The sequence below is a fragment of the Salmo trutta genome, chromosome 2 (assembly GCF_901001165.1).
Source record: "Salmo trutta chromosome 2, fSalTru1.1, whole genome shotgun sequence".
NCBI lineage: Eukaryota > Metazoa > Chordata > Actinopteri > Salmoniformes > Salmonidae > Salmo > Salmo trutta.
In genome coordinates, this window is record NC_042958.1 from 50,087,566 (window position 1) to 50,109,657 (window position 22,092).

Sequence of the window (22,092 nt, forward strand, 5' to 3'; positions counted from 1 at the left end):
TGAGCAAGCCAAAAAAACGAGGCCCAAATCAGGTTTTCAATGGGAGCAGTGCCTAGTGTTGTGCTGTGCTGTCCGTCAGAAAAGTTACAACGACGTATTCGTCAACCGATTGAAAACATAGAACAGTGTTTTTACCTAATCATTTCTCCCCAGTAGTTGCCACCAGTCCACAACGTTGCATTTCATGCGTTTTGGTTTGAAGCCACCCTCAATCTTTCAACCTGTCTAGGGCAACATCTACACAGAGACTTTGTGTCCAAAAATTACAGAGCTAATGGTTTTTGCAATGGGTGTCATGATGGATGATTGACAATGATTGACAATGGAGATTGACAAAATGGCATCACCATCACTTTTCTCATCTTCGTCAAACCCTGTTGTGTCTTCCTACTCTCCTCCAATAGGTTTGTGTTTAGAGCTTGTCTGTCTCCCAGAGCTCTGAATGTTCTCTCTCTCTCTCTCTCTCTCTCTCTCTCTCTATATATATATATATATATATATATATTTAGAGCCTGTCTGTCTTTCAGAACACTGAGTGTTTAAAGCTTACCATGAATTAATGATGACATGCTAATACACAACAACACAGCACAGGAGATGGCTCTGCAGGAGAGAAAGAGACAGACAGAGACCAGGGTATTAAAATGCAATAAAAGTCAATCAGGTCAAGCCCCTACTGCCTGTGTTACTTTAACGAGACACATAGTGAGGGAGAGGAATGAAAGGGGGAGAGGGACAAACATAGAGGAGGAGACAGGGAAAGAGAGGGCCGAGGAGAAAGATAAATAAGGGCAGGGAGTCAAAGAGAGAAGTTGAGTCTGGAAGGAGATTACATTGCCGCTGTGTTAGGTAGGTGTTTGGAGGGAGGGGAGAGAAGGCGGCTCCCAAAAATCCTGCCCTGAGTGACTGAGGAGCTCTAGGGAGGTGGGAAGGAGAGAGAGGAAAAAGAGAAGAAGGTATGGAGGGAGAAGAGATGACGAGAGAGGGGAGGAATGGCGCTGACTGAGAATATACAGTAGGAGGAGAGAGAGAGATAAAAAGAGAGGAGAGCGACTCACTCAGTGCACGGTAACCTAACGCATCTTTCATATGTCTTCATCCCCTCGTGCGTCGGAGACAGATCCCGCGCTGCGACTGAATAGCCCACGGATACTTTGGCTATGCCAAGAGTGCCGGAGACATGCCAAGAGGGCCGGAATCAAAGATCCCAAGTCAGCGCCGCTGTCACCTCTCTAAGTGTTCCAAATGAGCTGCATCACTACTGTCTCTTGTCTTTCTGGAGTTACAAATTAGCTTTAAGAAAAGAAATTCCACAAATACATTTTTAACAAGGCACACCTGTTAATTGAAATGCATTCCAGGTGACTACCTTATGAAGCTGGTTGAGAGAATGCCAAGAGTGTGCAAAGCTGTCATAAAGGCAAAGGGCGGCTACTTTGAAGAATCTAAAATCTCAAATATATTTTGATTGGTGACTACATGATTCCATATCTGTTATTTCATAATTTTGATGTCATCACTATTATTCTACAATGTAGAAAATAGTAAAAATAAAGAAAAACCCTTGAATGAGTTGGTGTGTCCAAACTTTTGACTGGTACTGTAAATATATTTTTGGATGTGTGTGTGTGTGTATGTGTGTGTGTGTGTGTGTGTGTGTGTGTGTGTGTGTGTGTGTGTGTGTGTGTGTGTGTGTGTGTGTGTGTGTGTGTGTGTGTGTGTGTGTGTGTGTAATTGAGAGGAAAGGGTTGTGTTTCATTTCAATTAGTTGTCCAATATGACTTCACAGTGTGAGCTGTCTATTATGCCCCCACCTAGCAGAGAGAGATACCCTGTCTCTATTAGCCCCTCTCCCCCCGGTCTAGTAGAGAGAGATTCCCAGCCTCTATTAGGCCCCCCTGTCTAGTAGAGGGAGATACCCAGCCTCTATTAGCCCCCCTAACCCCGGTCTAGTAGAGAGAGATACCCAGGCTCTATTAGACCCCTCCCCCGGTCTAGTAGAGAGAGATACCCAGACTCTATTAGACCCCTCCCCCGGTCTAGTAGAGAGAGAGATACCCAGCCTCTATTAGCCCCCCTCACCCCGGGCGAGTAGAGAGAGATACCCAGCCTCTATTAGACCCCTCCCCTAGTCTAGTAGAGAGAGATACCCAGCCTCTATTAGCCCCCCTCACCCCGGTCTAGTAGAGAGAGATACCCAGCCTCTATTAGTCCCCCCCCCCCAACTCGGCTAGTAGAGAGAGTAAGCTAGCCTTTATTAGCCCTGTCCCTGTCTAGTACAGAGAGATACTAGTCTGTGGCGACCTAAATGCCAGAACTGGACAAGAACCTGACACCCTCAGCGCACAGGGGTACAAATACCTACCTGGAGGTGACAGCATTCCCTCCCCCATATGCCCCCCTAGGCACAACTACGACAACATAACCAACAAAAATGGGTCACAACTCCTGCTGGGTATGTACATAGTCCTATGGTAGGTACAGCTATAGTGCATCTCTTGACAGTAGTACTGAAGACTACTTTATCACTGACCTCAACCCAGAATCTCTCAGAGCGTTCACAGTCAACTCACTGACACCCCTATCAGATCACAGCAAAATCACAGTCTACTTGAAAAGAGCAATACTCAATCATGAGGCTTCAAAGCCAAAGGAACTGAATAATATTAAGAAATGCTATAGATGGAAGGAAAGTAGTGTGGAAACCTACCAAAAAACAATTAGGCAACAACAAATTCAATCCCTTTTAGACTACTTCCTTAACAAAACGTTCCACTGTAAAAGTGAAGGTGTAAACATGGCAGTAGAAAGCCTAAATAGTGTATTTGACCTCTCAGCTTCCCAATCAAATCTAAAAATATCAAACAGAAAACAGAAGAAAATGAACAGCAATGACAAATGGTTTGATGAAGAATGCAAACCTAAGAAAGAAATTGAGAAACCTATCCAACCAAAAACATGGAGACCCAGAAAACCTGAGCCTTCACAATGGTGAATCACTAAAACAATACAGAAATACACTGCGGAAAAAGAAGGAACAGCACGTCAGAAATCAGCTTAATATAATTGAAGAATCCATAGACTCTAACCACTTCTGGGAAATTTTGCAAAAATTGATAAAATATACAGACCACAAATTCCAATTGGCTATCACGTCATCCTTAGCTCTGGCATCTTCCCCAATATTTGGAACCAAGGACTGATCACCCCAATCCACAAAAGTGGAGACAAATTTGACCCCAGTAACTACTGTGGGATATGCGTCAACAGCAACCTTGGGAAAATCCCCTGCATTATCATTAACAGCAGACTAGTTCATTTCCTCAGTGAAAACAATGTACTGAGCAAATGTCAAATAGGCTTTTACCCAATTACCGGATGACAGACCACGTATTCACCTTGCACACGCTTATTGAGAAACAAACCAAAACAAAGGCAAAGTTTTCTCATGCTTTGTTGATTAAAAAAAAATGTCTTTCCACAGGGCCGTGGGGTGAGACAGGGATGCAGCTTAAGTCCCACCCTCTTCAACATATATATCAACGAATTGGTGAGGGCACTAGAATCTGAAGTCAAATGTCTACTGTTTGCTGATGATCTGGTGCTTCTGTCACCAACCAAGGAGGGCCTTCAACAGCACCTACATCTTCTGCACAGATTCTGTCAGACCTGGGTCCTGACAGTAAATCTAAGTAAGACAAAAATAATGGTCCAGTCGCCAGAACCACAAATACAAATTCCACCTAGACATCATTGCCCTAGAGCACACAAAAAAAGATACATACCTCGGCCTAAACATCAGCGCCACAGGTAACTTCCACAAAGCTGTGAACGAGCTGAGAGACAAGGCAGGAAGGGCCTCCTATGCCATCAAAAGGAACATAAAATGTGACATACCAATTAGGATCTGGCTAAAAATACTTGAATCAGTTATAGAACCCATTGCCCTTTATGGTTGTGAGGTCTGGGGTCTGCTCACCAACCAATGGGAAAAACACCAAATTGAGACTCTGCATGCAGAATTCAGCAAAAACATCTTCCTTGTACAATGTTAAACACCAAATGATGCATGCAGAGCAGAATTAGGCCGATACCCTCTAATTATCAAAATCCAGAAAAGAGCTGTTAAATTCTACAACCACCTAAAAGGAAGCGATTCCCAAACCTTCCATAACAACAGAGAGATGATCCTGGAGAAGAGTGCACTAAGCAAGCTGGTCTTGGAGCTCTATCAAAATAACAGAGCAAACTAGAATGCTATTTGGCCCTAAACAGAAAGTACACAGTGGCAGAATACCTGACTTAAGGAAAGCTCTGACTGTGTGCAGACTCAGTGAGCATAGCCTTGTTATTGAGAAAGGCAGGCTATGTGCTCACTGCCCACAAAATGAGTTGGAAACTGAGCTGCACTTCCTAAACTCCTGCCAAGTGTATGACCATACTAGAGACACATATTTCCCTCAGATTACACAGATCCACAAAGAATTTGAAAACAAACCCAATTTTGATTCTCCCATATCTATTGGGTGAAATACCAGTGTGCCATCACAGCAGCACGATTTGTGACCTGTTGCCACAAGAAAAGGGCAACCAGTGAAAAACAAACACCATTATAAATATAAACCCATAGTAATGCTTATTTATTTTCCCTTTTGTACTTGAACTATTTGCACGTCGTTACAACACTGTATATAGACATAATAAGACATTTGAAATGTCTTTATTCTTTTGGAACTTCTGTGAGGGTAATGTTTACTGTTCATTTTTTATTGTTTATTTCACTTTTGTTTATTATCTACTTTACTTGTTTGGCAATGTTAACATATGTTTCAAATGCCAATAAAGCCCCTTCAATTGAATTGAATTGATGCCCCGAGCCTCTATTAGCCCCATCCCCGTCTAGTAGAGAGATACCTAGTCTCTATTAGGCCCCCCGTCTAATCCTGCTACTTACAAGATGGGGCTGTTACACTTCCATGCCACCCTCCCTCTCTTTTCTTCATCCTTTCATCCTTCCATCCCTTCTTACCTTTGTGTCCTCAGTCAGATAATTGATTTCAATCCATGGCAGCCCAACAGGCAATTAAGGTGTCCTTTCACCAATGAAGAAGAGATTAGCAGGGTTAACTCTCTCTGTGTTTGCTAAGCCGTGTCACTATCATCCTAATGTAAATGCCACGGTCACATTTATCTTACGTCGCCTTCAGCTGGGGAAAGTGGCTGTAATTTAGGAGAGAAAGATCTGGGTTCCTCAATCTATTGGCTATAGCTGTTCTTCTCTGCATGTCGATAATGTGTAATTTGATGTTTGTAGTATTTTCCTTGCAGAGATATCTGTTATTAGTGGACTTACTGTCCCGTTATCATCACGTCCGAGTGAATCTCATACACCATCTCTTACCTCTTGTAATGCGTGTATATGGGAGGCGAAGTCAAGTGCAGGAGAGTGGAGTATAATAAACAGGCACATTTTAATACTGGTTACCAACTGACAGCACATAACACATACAAGTGCCAAAAACACGGTCTAAAACAAAAGTGCAACGCCTTACAATAATCCACGTAACAAATAACAATCACTCACAAATACAACATGGGGAACAGAGGGTTAAATAATAAACAAGTGATTGGGGAGTGAAACCAGGTGTGATAAGACAAAGACAGAACAAATGTAAAATGAAAAGTGGATCGGTAGTGGCTAGAAAGCCGGTGACGTCGATCGCCGAATGCCGCCTGAACAAGGAGAGGGACCGACTTCGGCGGAAGTCGTGACACCTCTCTCTATCTCTCTCTCTCATATGACATTTTAAATGTCATATTATGTCTATATACTGTGTTGTAACGATGTGCAAATAGTTAAAGTACAAAAACACAACTTGATTGTAGTCCACCTGTAGTAAATTTAATTGATTGGACAAGCTTAGGAAAGGCACACACCTGTCGGTGCATGTCAGAGCAAAAACCAAGCCATGAAGTCGAAGGAATTGTCCGTAGAGCTCCGAGACAGGATTGTGTCAAGGCACAGATTTGGTGAAGGGTACCAAAAAATATCTGCAGCATTGAAGCTCCCCAAGAACACAGTGGCCTCCATCATTCTTAAATGGAAGAAGTTTGGAACCACCAAGACTCTTCCTATAGCTGGCCACCTGGCCAAACTGAGCAATCGGGGGAGAAGGACCTTGGTCAGGAAGATGACCAAGAACCCAATGGTCACTCTGATAGAGCTCCAGAGTTCTTCCAGAAGGACAACCACCTCTGCAGCACTCCACCAATCAGGCCTTTATGGTAGAGTTGCCAGACGGAAGCCATTCCTCAGTAAAAGGCACATGACAGCCCTCTTGGAGTTTGCCAAAAGGCATCTAAAGACTCTCAGACCATGAGAAACAAGAGTCTCTGGTCTGATGAAACCAAGATCAAACTCTTTGGCCTGAATACCAAATGTCACATTTGGAGGAAACCTAGCACCATCCCTACGGTGAAGCATGGTGGTGGCAGCATCATGCTGTGGGGATGTTTTTCAGCAGCAGGGACTGGGAGACTAGTCAGACTCGAGGGAAAGATGAACAGAGCAAAGTACAGAGAGAACGTTGATGAAAACCTGCTCCAGAGCATTCAGGGCCTCAGACTGAGGCGAAGATTCACCTTCAAACAGGACAACACCCTAAGCACTGTGGTGGCTAATTTCCGCATTACCAAATGAGGAGTTACAAACACACCAGTCCGAGTTAAACTACATCTTTAATACTTAAGATACTTTTGCAAAAGTTCTTGACCCCCAATAATGCATTCTCTCGAATGAACTATTGAACAAGGTGATTACAGAATGGCTACAGGGATCTTTTATAGCAACGATACAGCCTCTTCAACGTACATTGACAAACCACAGATACTTAGTAACAGTTCACAAAGGTTAAGTTTTGTGTGACAGATATCAATAAAACACATCAGACAGTAACTGCTATGTCAACCTGGTTCATTATATAGCCCAGTATCTGGTCCCCTTAGAACTGTCCCTCCCTGGTACGGTATTGAACAAAACTATTTCATCCAATGGCATGTATCAATTGTCAACTCTAGATACTCCCATCTCAAGCAAACCCCCTCTTGACCCCACTCCTGGACAGGCTCACTGGGGGGAGTGAGCCTCTAGGCCATATATTATCACAGGATAAGTGTGAGATCTAAGAGAACATACAAGGGTTCAGACACTGCCATAATCCTCCCCACAATAAAGAAAAGGAGGGAGTGACTTGCTCACAGACATTGTGGAGACAAGTCATTGGTTCCCCATTAATCACGCATCCCTTCACATGGTTTAAGAAATAGGTAAAGACACATTCCCATGACGACAAGTCTGACCTCTCCCCTCTCTGGGCCCCAAGTGTCTGAGCCCCAGCTAAGGTAGACGTGCAACTGAAAAAACACCAGAGTCCAATGGACACTTTCTAATGACAAGTACCTCAAATAAGCATATTATACTAATAAAACATCTTAATTATCTATGTTACCCAACTAATTCTGATTCGTCCACGACAGCACACAGCCAAGACAATGAAATGGCTTTGGGACAAGTGTCTGAATGTCCTTGAGTGGCCCAGCCAGAGCCCAGACTTGAACCCGATCAAACATCTCTGGAGAGACCTGAAAATAGCTGTGTAGCAACGCTCCCCATCCAATCTGACAGAGATTGAGAGAATCAGCATAGAAGAATAGGAGAAACTCCCCAAATACAGGTGTGCCAAGCTTGCAGTGTCATACCCAAGAAGACTCGAGGCTGTAATCGCTGCCAAATATGTTTCAACAAAGTACTGAGGAAAGTTTTTATAACCTGTTTTTGTGTAGATTGATAAGAGGAAAAAAATCGATTTAATACATTTTTGAATAAGGCTGTAAGGTAACAACATTTTGAAAAAGTGAAGGGGTCTGAATACTTTCCGATTGCTCTGTATCTGTTGACAAGAGTGGGGCTTAAGCTCTCTCTCTCTTTCTCTCTCTCTCTCTCTCTCTCCCTCACTCCCCCCTCTCAATCCCTTTCACGGCACTGCATAATCTTTCTCTAACTGATCATCTTCTACAACACTGTTTGAACAGTGAGACAGTTATTCCCACAGAACACACAGGCAGTGACTGACAGTGGTATTAGCTGCCTGTCTCCTCCTGGGGCCCGTCTCCTCCTGGGGCCCGTCTCCTCCTGGTGCCCGTCTCCTCCTGGTGCCCGTCTCCTCCTGGGGATTCTACCCATACTATATCCTCTGTCTGTTAGTGGTGCTATTCAAGATGAACGGCTCGTAACGTTGATATGTAACAAAGTGTATGAAATATTTGCTTTATGTGTGTCTAACGCTATGTTAACTCTGTGATGTGATTGGATTTCCACCTCTTCTAGACATATACAGTACGTCTACAGATGCTATGACAGCCTACTCAACTGCCGCTAGCAGTGCGTCAACATGACGGTAATGATAGTGTAGGAGTGATGTCATACAGACCTGATGCAGTGTTGAGAGACAGCTAAGAACGTGTAGGCCTTATGCAGAGTGATGCAGATATTCTTATCCGGGTGGCCAGTGGAGACGGTATGTGAATATGTGAAGTTGAATGTGCCTAACTTTCGCTCAACACTATGCGACATAGTAAAGCAGTGGAACATAGACAGTGATGTAAAGTTTATTTATTTAGTTTATTTACTCTGTACCAAAGTTGGCAATGATAGCTTCAGTTTGAATGTTTATGTCACGTGTGCTCTCTCTCCAGCCTCTAGGTCACCAGGCTGCTCGTTATGGCGCACACCTGTGACCATCGTTACGCGTACCTACGCGTCATGAAACTCACCTGGACTCCATCACCTCCTTGATTACCTTCCATATTTATGTCACTCCCTTTGGTTCCTTCCCCAGGCGTTATTGTTTCTGTTTCTTGTCTGTGCGTTGTTCGTGTTTCTTGTTTCGTTTATTAAATTATACACTCCCTGAACTTGCTTCCCGACTCCCAGCGCACACATTACAGTCTTACTAGAATATTACTGTATGTTGTGGGCTAATGTTTGGCACTGGTGCTGCATAAATTGATAATATGCACATTAAAGTTATGTATACTAGCAGCTTGCGGAATAAATGGTAATGAATGTAGTGTGTGGGCTGCAGTGATACCACATATTTATGTAATATTTAAGCACAAAAAGAGTGGGTTTCGGAATAATGAATATGTAATAATAATAAGTTCAGTTGAGGACTCAAGTAGTAATAACTAAGAGTTTTTGTTACTATTAAACAGGATGCTGGTAGTTCTCTCTCTCTCTCTCTCTCTCGCTCATCCTTCTTTCTCCCTCTTCCTTTCTTCTCACTCTCCCTGTTCTCTATGTCTCACATGCATGCAGTGAACAAACACATACCAAAGATTTTGATATAATGAGATACTTATGTCTCTGCTCAAACAATGGGATTCGTTGTCCACAGAATGGAGCGGCGGGCTTTCTAGCTCCCACCTATTCCTCTCTTTGGATTGGTGGATACATCTTGTTATTTTCATACTTTTTTGAATATTTGATGACGGTTGTTGACGCCAACCGCCTGTATTCAATGGAGAGAGATGCTATGCTACCCAGTGGTAGAAAAAATACTCAATTGTCATACTTGAGTAAAAGTAAAGATACCTTAATAGAAAATGACTCAAGTAAAAGTGGAAGTCACCCAGTAAAATACTACTTGAGTAAAAGTCTAAAAGTATTTGGTTTTAAATATACTTAAGTATCAAAAGTAAAAGTATAAACCATTTCAAATTCCTTATATTAAGCAAACCAGACGGTACAATTTTCTCGTTTTTGTTTTATTGGCGGATAGCAGGGGCACACTCCAACATTCAGACATAATTTACAAATGAAGCATTTGTGTTTAGTGAGTCTGCCAGATCAGAGGCAATAGGGATGACCAGGGATGTTCTCTTGATAAGTGTGTGAATTGGACCATTTTCATGTCAAAATGTAACGATTACTTTTGGGTGTCACGGAAAATGTATGGAGTAAAAAGTACATTATTTTCTTTAGGAATGTAGTGAAGTAAAAGTAAAATTTGGAAAAAACATAAATAGTAAAGTAAAGCACAGATGCCCCAAAAAACGACTTAAGTAGTACTGTAAAGTATTTTTACTTAAGTACTTTACACCACTGATGCTACCAGCCTCATGTCATGAATATGAATAGCCATTTTGAGACAACTCTGATATAAAGTGTTTTTTCTCAAAGTTGCCTGGATGTTATGTGTCCTACTTATATCAGTAAACTCGCAATAACCTAATTATTACAAAACTTCAATTCGATCAAATAAGCCTCACGTAGCAAATAGCAATTACATTTTTTGATGGCCAAATTTGACACTCTCATGTTGACCTCCATACAAAAACCTCCATACAAAAAAGTATCTTTACATGTCCGCTCTCCTCTGTTTGCCTGTCCTCTCTCTCCTCTATCCCTCCTCTCTTTACCTCTCCTCTCTCTCTCCTCTCTTTACCTGTCCTCTCGCTCTCTTCTCTTCTCTTTACCTGTCCTCTCTCTCCTCTCTTTCTCTTCACCTGACCCCTCTCTCTCCTCTCTTTACCTGACCTCTCTCCTCTCTCTCTCCTCTCTTTACTTGTCTCTCTCCTCTATCTCTTCTCTTTACCTGTCCTCTCACTCTCCTCTCTCTCTCCTCTTTACTTGTCCTCTTTCTCTTCTCTCTCTCTTCTCTCTCTCCTCTTTACCTGTCCTCTCTCTCTCCTCTCTTTACCTGTCCTCTCTCTCTCCTCTCTTTACCTGTCCTCTCTCCTCCTGTCCTCTCTCTCTTTCTCTCTTTTAAAACCACTAGTTCTCCTGCTAATGTTCTGACTGGGAGAATAGAAGATATAAAGCTAATTGAGCACCTTTTATAACCACCACCTCTACGATGGACCTGGTGGTAAACACATAACAGCTCTGTGGAATAGATGAATACAAATCTATCAATATCGTCCCTGCTGGAGTCCCCAAAGCACTCCCCATGCATTATTGAAAAGGTTCAACCGTTCTTAAGTTGGCTTGCTAATATTTTCAGGTTCATGAGCAAATACTTTCGGAAACGATCACACGGAGAGCTGCTTTCTAATGGAATATTTTAATGAGACGCAGGTATTTAGAATGCCCCGTTCAGCCCTGAAAGCCATGCAATCAGTCAGTTAGATTGAAGTCAATAGTAAAATGAAAGACATTTAAAATTTGCATGAAAACCATTGGAATCAGCCCCCCAAAAACTTTTTAATAACATGTTTTCTCCATGAATATTAAGAGTTTTTGTAGTTATCGCTGCCTAGTTGAATATTAAAAATGCAACACTGCTTGCTCTTTTTCATACATTACATTAACAATGCATATTAAGCCAGTTCATCCAGGAGCGTATTGGACGCCCTCGACTCCAAGAGGGACAAAGATAATATCATATTCTACACTGAACAACATTATGAATATAACATATAAAGTGTTGGTCCCATTTTTCATGAACTGAAATAAAAGATCCCAGAAATGTTTCATAACCACAAAAAGCTTATTTCTATCAAATGTTTTCCTCAAATTTGTTTACATCCCTGTTAGTGAGCTTTTCTCCTTTGCCAAGATAATCCATCCACCTGACAAGTGTGACATATCAACAAGCTGATTAAACAGCATGATCTTTACACAGGTGCACCTAGTGCTGGGGGCAATAAAAGGCCACTCTAAAATGTGCAGTTTGGTCACACAACACAATGCCACAGATGACTCAAGTAATGAGGGTGTGTGCAATTGGCATGCTGATTACAGGAATGTCCACCAGAGCTGTTGCCAGAGAATTGAATGTTCATTTCTCTAGCGACGTTTTAGAGAATATCAAAGTACGTCGTTTTAGAGAATATCAAAGTATGTCCAACCGGCCTCACAATTGCAGACCACGTGTACGGCGTCGTGTGGGCGAGCAGTTTGCTGATGTCAACATTGTGAATTGAGTGCCCCATGATGGCGTTGGGGTTATGGTATGGGCAGGCATAAGCTATGTACAACAAACACAATTGCATTTTATCGATGACAATTGGAATGCACAGAGATACTTTGACAAGATCCTGAGGCCCATTGTAGTGGCATTCATCCACCGCCATCACCTCATGTTTCAGCATGATAATGCACAGCCCCATGTCGCAAGGATCTGTACACAATTCCTGGAAGCTGAAAATGTCACAGTTCTTCCATGGTCTGTATACTCACCAGACATGTCACCCATTGAGCATGTTTGGGATGCTCTGGATTGACGTGTATGAAAGCGGGTTCCAGTTCCCGCCAATATCCTGCAACTTTGCACAGCCATTGAAGAGAAGTGGGACAACATTCCACAGGCCACAATCAACAGCCTAACCAACTCTATGCGTAGGAGATGTGTCGCACTGCATGAGGCAAATGGTGGTCACACCAGATACGGACTGGTTTTCTGACCCACGCAACCTAACCTTTTTTTTAAAAGTTACAGTATCTGTGACCAACAGATGCATATCTGTATTTCCAGTCATGTGAAATCCATAGATTAGTGAATGTATTTAAATTGACTGATTTCCTTATATGAACTGTAAATCAGTAAAATCTTTGAAATTGTTGCATGTTGCATTTATATATTTGTTCAGTATATTTATGCATGTACACACTAAAAACAAATGGTTCTATATATTCTATATTCTACATAACCATATGGGAACCCTTTTTGGTGCTATATATGGAACCTCTTTATTAAAGGTTCTGTAAAGAACAATGCTCATAAGGTTTTAAATGGAACCTGTACAGTGCCATAAAGAACCCTTTCCTTAGGTTCTTTAAAGAATAATTAAAAAAGGGTTCTATATACAGTAGAACCAAAAAAGGTTTATAACCCTTTTATATGGTTCTTTATGGAACATTTACAGAGAATTTGAATTCATGGTTCTATAAAGAACCTTCCCCAATCCCTATTTTGAACTACAAAGAACTATTAAAGGGCTCAAAGTGTTTTTTGAGTCAGTTTGGTTCCACATAGAACCATCACCCTTCCCAAAGAACCTTTGAGGAACTTTATTTATTTTGTGTGTATTATTGGGGATGTTATGTCTGTTGGCTGTATATTTTGTTATTTGTGAAGAATGTCAATATCCATAACGTAATGTGGTGATACCTTTCCTAGTTGCTACTGAGGGGATAAATAAAGTTGTTTTGAATTGAACAATTGATTCCAACATTGCTCTCACAAAATATGGAGGACTTTTATCTTTGTGTAAATGGAAAGTTCCTATTGTATCGTGTTAACTTTGAGTAATGCATTGGCATGGATTCATGTGAAATAACAAATGACATAACTGTGTTGTGTGTACTTTGTGTGCAGAACCTTACAAATGCATGAGTTTTATTTTTTAAATAGGCAAGTCCGTTAAGAACAAATTCTTATTTACAATGAAAGGCCTACCTATGTTAGGTGGTAAAAAAAATACTTAAAATGGTGTGTGTGTTTTGTATTGTATGATGTGCTATTCGTCGTATTGTACGTTGTTATGGTTTACGACAGTGTGCTGCTTTACGGATTCATGGGTTGTCAGAATGAGTGGCACATGTCATTAACCTGTTATGGATAGGGGGCAGTATTTTCACGGCCGGATAAAAAACGTACCCGATTTAATCTGATTATTACTCCTGCCCAGAAACTAGAATATGCATATAATTATTAGCTTTAGATAGAAAACACTCCAAAGTTTCTAAAACTGTTTGAATGGTGTCTGTGAGTATAACAGAACTAATTTGGCAGGCCAAAACCTGAGAAGATTCCAAACAGGAAGTGCCCTCTCTGACAATTTCTTGGCCTTCTTGATCATCTCTAACCAAAACAGGGGATCTCTGCTGTAACGTGACACTTCCTACAGCTCCCATGGGCTCTCAGAAGGCGGCAAAAAGCTGAATGGTGGCTTTGCAGGCCCTGGCTGAAAAACATTAGCGCATTTTGATAGTGGTCGATCAGAGAACAGAGACTGGAGGCGTGTGCACGAGGCGACCCCATGTTTTTATTCTTTCGTCTTTGAACGTAAACAACAACTCCCGGTCGGAATATTGTCGCTTTTTTACGAGAAAAATAGCATAAAAAGTGATTTTAAACAGCGGTTGACATGCTTCGAAGTACGGTAATGGAATATTTAGAATTTTTTTGTCACGAAACGCGTCGGGCGCGTAACCCTTCGTCACCCTTGGATAGTGTCTTGAACGCACGAACAAAACGCCGCTATTTGGATATAACTATGGATTATTTTGAACCAAACCAACATTTGTTATTGAAGTAGCAGTCCTGGGAGTGCATTCTGACGAAGAACAGCAAAGGTAATCAAACTTTTCTAATAGTAAATCGGAGTTTGGTGAGGGTCAAACTTGGTGGGTGTCAAAATAGCTAGCCGTGATGGCTGGGCTATCTACTCAGAATATTGCAAAATGTGCTTTCACCGAAAAGCTATTTTAAAATCGGACATAGCGAGTGCATAAAGGAGTTCTGTATCTATAATTCTTTAAATAATTGTTATGTTTTTTGTGAATGTTTATCGTGAGTAATTTAGTAAATTCACCGGAAGTGTTCGGTGGGAATGCTAGTTCTGAACGTCTCATGCTAATGTAAAAAGCTGGTTTTTGATATAAATATAAACTTGATTGAACAAAACATGCATGTATTGTATAAGATAATGTCCTAGGAGTGTCATCTGATGAAGATCATCAAAGGTTAGTGCTGCATTTAGCTGTGGTTTTGGTTTTTGTGACATTATATGCTAGCTTGAAAAATGGGTGTCTGATTATTTCTGGCTGGGTACTCTGCTGACATAATCTAATGTTTTGCTTTCGCTGTAAAGCCTTTTTGAAATCGGACAGTGTGGTTAGATAAAGGAGAGTCTTGTCTTTAAAATGGTGTAAAATAGTCATATGTTTGAAAAATTGACATTTTAGGATTTTTGAGGAATTTGTAATTCGTGCCACGCCTATCATTGGATATTGGAGCAGGTGTTCCGCTAGCGGAACGTCTAGATGTAAGAGGTTTTAACAAACGAGGATCGGATGTCGTCAACCTTCTTTTCAAAATGGTTGACAAAGTCATCCGCAGAGAGGGAGGAGGGGGGAGGGGGAGGAGGATTCAGGAGGGAGGAGAAGGTGGCAAAGAGCTTCCTAGGGTTATAGGCAGATGCTTGGAATTTAGAGTGGTAGAAAGTGGCTTTAGCAGCAGAAACAGAGGAATAAAATGTGGAGAGGAGGGAGTGAAAAGATGCCAGGTCCATAGAGAGGCTAGTTTTCCTTCATTTCCGCTCTGCTGCCTGGAGCCCTGTTCTGTGAGCTTGCAATGAGTCGTCAAGCCACAGAGCAGGAGGGGAGGACTGAGCCGGCCGGAAGGATAGGGGACATAGAGAGTCAAAGGATGCAGAAAGGGAGGAAAGGAGGGTTGAGGAGGCAGAATCAGGAGATTGGTTAGAGAAGGATTGAGCAGAGGGAAGAGATGATAGGATGGAAGAGGAGAGAGTAGCAGGAGAGAGAGAGTGAAGGTTGCGACGGAGCAATACCATCTGAGTAGGGGCAGAGTGAGTAGTGTTGGAGGAGAGCGAGAGGGAAAAGGATACAAGGTAGTGGTCGGAGACTTGGAGGGGAGTTGCAGTGAGATTAGTAGAAGAACAGCGTCTTGTAAAGATGAGGTCAAGCGTATTGCCTGCCTTGTGAGTAGGGGGGGACGGTGAGAGGGTGAGGTCAAAAAAGGAGAGGAGTAGAAAGAAGGAGGCAGAGAGAAATGAGTCAAAGGTAGACGTAGGGAGGTTAAAGTCACCCAGAATTGTGAGGGGTGAGCCATCCTCAGCAAAGGAACTTATCAAGGCGTCAAGCTCATTGATGAACTGTCCAAGGGAACCTGGAGGGCGATAAATGATAAGGATGTTAACTTGGCTTTCGAAGACCTTAGAAAGGCAGGGTAGGATAGATATAGGTCTATAGCAGTTTGAGTCTAGAGTGTCTCCCCCTTTAAAGAGGGGGATGACTGCGGCAGCCTTCCAATCTTTGGGAATCTCAGACGATACAAAAGAGAGGTTGAACAGGCTAGTTATAGGGGTTGCAACAATTTCGGCAGAAAATTTTAGAAAGAAACTTGACTTGATACTTGTTGGTCTTGATTTGAGACTTGACTCAGACTTGCGTGTCTTGACTTGGGACTTGAGTGCTAAGACTTGAGACTTACTTGTGACTTGTAAAACAATGACTTGGTCCCACCTCTGTTGTGTGGTGGCCAGGCATCGACCAAGACATTGAAGCCCTGGTCAGGGATTGTGCTGCATACCTCCTCAGTGGGAAAACAGGAAAGTCTGCCCCAGGTCCCTTGCAGTCTCTCGCGTGGCCGTCCCAACCATGGGAGCACATCCAGCTGGATATCTGTGGCGAGATCCATGTGTATGCAGTCCCTCACCATCAGCGCTTCCTGGTGGTGGTATTTGACCTCCACTCTAAGTGGCCAGAAGTGTTTCCTGTTGGAACTGTCACAGCACAGTCCATCGTGGACATCCTAGACAGGCTGTCCCCAAGGTGGGGCCTATCCCTCACTCTCACCACGGACAATGGGCCCCAGCTAACCTCTGTCAAGTTCTCCTCCTGCCTCAGCAACAAGGGAATCAAACACATCCGCACGGCCTACTACAATCCACAAGCTAACGGAGGGGTCGAACGCTTCAACCAAATGCTGAAGAACGGCATCAGAGCGCACCTGGTCCAGGGGTGCATGTTCCATACTGCTTTGAACCAAACGCTAATGCACTACAGCGCAAGCAAACACACAACAACACAGGTCTCCCTGTCATCTCTCATGCTAGGTTGTGAGATGGAACTGCCACTGGACAGACTCAGAACACAGAGAGAAGCAGAACCGGGGACTAGGCGCACTCAAGAAAAACAGGCGGTGACCAGTTACCAAAGAGAAATGAAACAGCGTTTCGACAAGGCACACAGGGTGAAGAAGCCGGTCATCCAAGTGTTAGACGCCTCAGTGGTGCAACAAAATGGCCTTATTCTGGTTGGACCCCTTGCAGGTCAGTCGACAACTGGGGCCCACAACCTTCATGCTGAGCAATGGATCAGGCTGGCACGCCAGCCGCCTCAGAAAAGTCCCTGCCCCTCAAGAAATACAAATGCCCACAAAACTGACATACAGGTCAGAGACGCCACCTGATGGACTTCCTCCACTAGTACCACCCGAGCCCCAGCCTCTGTGGGCTCCCCAAGGTCCACAGAGGCTGGGGCGGCTGAAGAAGGGCCTATGAGGGCACGAACGCGCCGTGCTCATCTGGGGGACTACTTAACCTCCTTTCATTCTTAGGCTCTGTTAGGTGTCTTAGTCAACCTCCAGGTTAATGGACTGAACTGGCTAGTTTGGAGAGTCGTTATTTACCTCTTCCGTTTAAGGGTTAATGTTTCTTTCTTACAGGTATCACTCTAGGTTCTTGCCCTATGGACATGTTTATATATGTACCAGTCCCTGGTTTTGGAAGGGGGGGGGGAAATGTTATGTATGGTACGACGTGCTGTTCGCCGTACTGTACGTTGTTATGGTTTACGACAGTGTGCTGCTTTACGGATTCATGGGTTGTCAGAATGAGTGGCACATGTCTTTAACGAGAGAGGGATGTACAATGTGAAACTGTGCAGGTGTGCATTCTTTGACAGCTAAGCTAGATATAGCAGTGTGTACATGCATGTAGATTATGTTTGTATATGTGTGAATGAAAAAAATACTTTCTATGTTTTCCTCTTTCCATTAGTTGTAGTGTAGTGGACATGAGTCAGGCTAACGGTGTTGTGCTGATGGAAATATGCATATGTGAGCAATAGTATTTGATTTGATGTAGCCCTGCCCAAGACTTTCAAATCAGTGTTACCCTCTTTGTTTATTTGTCAAGAAGTTGGTTTCTCCCGTGAGAGACCCGGGTTCCGCCTGTGACACTAATATGACTCACAGTCAGTTGCTGCAAAAAATCTGAACCTATTAGCAGCCTATTTGCAAGTATAAGCTTCTCTACATTGTTGTTTAGGTCCATAGAAAGTATTCAGGTTTGTGGTTCACGGGTCTCCATAGCAACTGATCAAAACAACAGTAATATAAATGAATCCGCTATATATAACTTTTTCATCAACTGGTCCTCACCTCACAAATAAAGGAGTCTTTTAAAAGTAGAGAGAGACGGAGAGCGAGAGAGACAGCGAGCGAGCGAGAGATACAGAGAGCGAGAGATACAGAGAGCGAGAGATACAGAGAGAGGTGAGAATAGAATCAAAGGGAGTCAAGAATATATTTGTATAGCAGCGTCTTGGCAGTGTTCCCGTTGTCTGACTCGCTTTCACAGATGCTGACAAAGATACAGGCCTTTGGAAGTCCGGCCTGTTTTTTTTATTTTTATTTTTGGGTGTATTCCCCTGTTTTTTGGAGGCAATTTAGCAGAACGAATAAAAGACACAAAAGCATGTACATCAGTATAGGCTTCTTACCGAGTCTGACTGACGTTAACATCATATGATGTAGTTGGTATATTGGGCAAGTTCATTATTCCCCTCCCTCCCCCAAAATCATTTATTTGAATTGTACAACTTTATTATCCCTGTCATAAACAGACAAAAGAAAACGAACCGTCAATAGGCAGTATAATCTCCCAGGGGAGAGGAATTCAATCCCTTACCATGACATCAATTACCTCAGCGCTTAACTTTGCATTTCTATTGAGGAATCTGTACTGCTTCAGCAAGAATATAGCCCTAAATTAATCTTGCCATTATTTACAAGATTTTGTTTCATAAATCGGTATGAAAGTAATTAACTACTGAAAACACTATGAATATATATATTTAGTTAAACTACCACCAAGCTACTCCTAATGAATTCCATGTAAATAGCTATATTGAAACAATACATACTGTATCAATGTAGAAATTAGACGAACAGTCTGTTTGGTTTACTCAGTTGAATTACTATAGGTTTACCTACAGCCCAGTGAACTAATTTCTCCAAAGATGTTCGATCGGGTTCAAGCCCTGGCTCTGGCTGGGCCACTCAAGGACATTCAGAGACTTGTCCCGAAGCCACTCCTGCATTGTTTTGGTGGTGTGCTTAGGGTCGTTGTCCTGTTGAAAGGTGAACTTCACACCAGTCTGAGGTTCTGAGCACTCTGTAGCAGGTTTTCATCAATGATCTCTCTGTACTTTGCTCCGTTCATCTTTCCCTCGATCCTGACTAGTCTTCCAGTCCCAGCCGCTGAAAAACATCCCCACAGCATGATGGTGCCACCTCCATGCTTCACCGTAGGGATGGTGATTGAGACATTTTTGCAAATGTATTCAAAATAAAAAACAGAAATACCTTATTTACATAAGTATTCAGACCCTTCGCTATGAGACTCGTACTTCAGCTCAGGTGCATCCTTTTTCCATTGATCATCCTTGAGATGTTTCTACAACTTGATTGGAGTCCACCTGTGGTAAATTCAATTGATTGGACATGATTTGGAAAGGCACACACTTGTCTATATGAGGTCCCACAGTTGACAGTGATTGTCAGAGCAAAAACCAAGCCATGAGGTCCAAGGAATTGTCCGTAGAGCTCCGGAACAGGATTGTTTTGAGGTACAAATCTGGGGAAGGGCACCAACACATTCCAGGAGCATTGAAGGTCCCCAAGAATGCAGTGGCCTCCAGCCTCCATCATTCTTTATTGGAAGAAGTTTGGAACCACGAAGACTCTTCCTAGAGCTGACTGCCCGGCCAAACCGAGCAATCTGGGGCAAAGGGCCTTGGTCAAGGAGGTGACCAAGGACCCAATGGTCACTCTGACAGAGCTCCAGAGTTCCTCTGTGGAGAAGCTAGAACCTTCCAGAAGGACCACCATCTGATGGTACGCGTGCCTTTATCATTGTGGACAAACTCTTTATAGATGGACAGCTATTCCGAGACAGCTCCATAACACCGTGGCTGTACTAAAATCTACAGGGACTTCAGGTTATGAAAAAAAAGAAGCTATGGGAACTGTAAAAATATCTGAACATTATGAAGTGGATATGAACACACACGTACTCAATTACATGCTTGCTTACACATATCTACACACACACCACATATCTACACACACACCTGATCTCGCTCTCTTCTCTCACTCTCTCTTCTCTCCCTCTCTATTGTCAATAAATGTTTTATAATTTAATGTGTTTATTGTTTGTCTATCTTTTTTATGTATTTGTCTACAAGTTTATATATGTTTACAACAAGCAAGGGGAAGATATCAGAATAGGGGCATTGGGGAATAATAACATATTGTATGGAATACATTTGTACTGTAGTGAAGCGATCTCTAGAGTAATGCAAGTTCTCTTTCATGATCATGTGAAACGTCAATTGCTATGGAAATGCTGGGATGTGTTTTTCAATTATGTTAAAGGAAATTATGATGCAACTCTGATGGTGATACGATATGGATTACAATTATTATCATGCACATTAAGGCTATACGCACTACATGTTACACACATAGACACTCAACCATGCAAATTGGCAGAGTTATTATTTATTTGGACATCACATATTATAGTCTTACTCTTATACTGACATCGCACTTAACCCAGACCTAGTGAGATAGAGACTTAATCAAGCTAGTCATCTTGACTACTTTCTTGTCTCTTTCTCTCTTGCATCAAAGGTTCAAAAAGTTTTATAGGAAACAGAATGCATTCGGATCATCATCTAATTGGCATTCACATAACTCTTATAGATTATCCACGTGGATGGGGATATTGGAAATTTAATCAAAGTTTACTGGAGGACAACTTATTTTTAACTAAAACAAAATAATTTATAAATGAATTTTTCCAGTATAATAAACGTTCAGCAAATCCCCTTATTCCTTGGGATACCTTTAAATGTATTCATGTATGCATTCAATTCAATGTTCATCAATAATAAAAATGTAGTTTCTGGCTAAAGAGAAAAGACTAACAAGGGAAATAAAGCAAACTGGATGGAATATGGAGAAAAATGCACAAAATTCTTCCTGAATCTCCAATACAGGAACGCTAACAAAAATTATTTGCAGAAACTCGTTACTGAAGATGGAGTCATCTACGATTCTCCGAATGATATTTTAAAAGAGGAAGCTAATTATTTTAGGCAGATATTCTCTTTTCCGTCTCATCTTTTCCCACTGAATGAAGATTATGGTAAGGAATTCTTTCCACATAATGTAAAAATGGAAAATTAACAAATGTACAGAAAGATCAGTGCGACGGCCAAATTACAGAGGAGTAACTTTGAGGCTACTAAATCCTTTCAATCTGGAAAAACACCAGGGCATACCTGTAGAGGTATATCAAGTATTTTTTGATATACTAAAAGCTCCATTGTTAGATTGTTTTAACTAATCTTATAGAAATGGTAGTCTGTTGGGTACTCAGCCGGAAGGTCTGATTTCTCTATTATTAAAACAAGACCCAGATGGCAAATATGAAGACCCAGTCTATCTAAAAAACTCGAGGCCCCTTACACTTCTATGTTGTGATGCAAAAATACTAGCAAAATGCATAGCACTCAGAATTAAAAGGGTTTTACCAGGTATTGTTCATCCTGATCAGACAGGTTTTTTATATGGACGATACATTGGAGATAATATACGACAACTACTAGAAATAATAGAACATCATGAAACATATAAGAAGCCAGGAATGGTATTTATAGCAGATTTTTAAAAGTCATTTGATAACGTAAGACTGGATTTTATTTATAAATGCCTGAATCTTTTTTCAATTTTGGTAATTCTCTTATAAAATGGGTAAAAAGAATGTATAGCAGCCCCAGGTGTAAAATAGTAAATAACGGCTACTTCTCAGAGAGTTTTGAATTGTCAGGAGGACTTAAACAAGGGTGTTCGCTGTCACCATATCTATTCGTTATGGTCATTGAAATGCTAGCTATTAAAATCAGATCCAATAAGAACATTAGAGGTTTAGAAATTCAAGGCTTAAAAACAAAGGTGTCCATGTATGCTGATGACTCAAGTTTTATATTAAGTC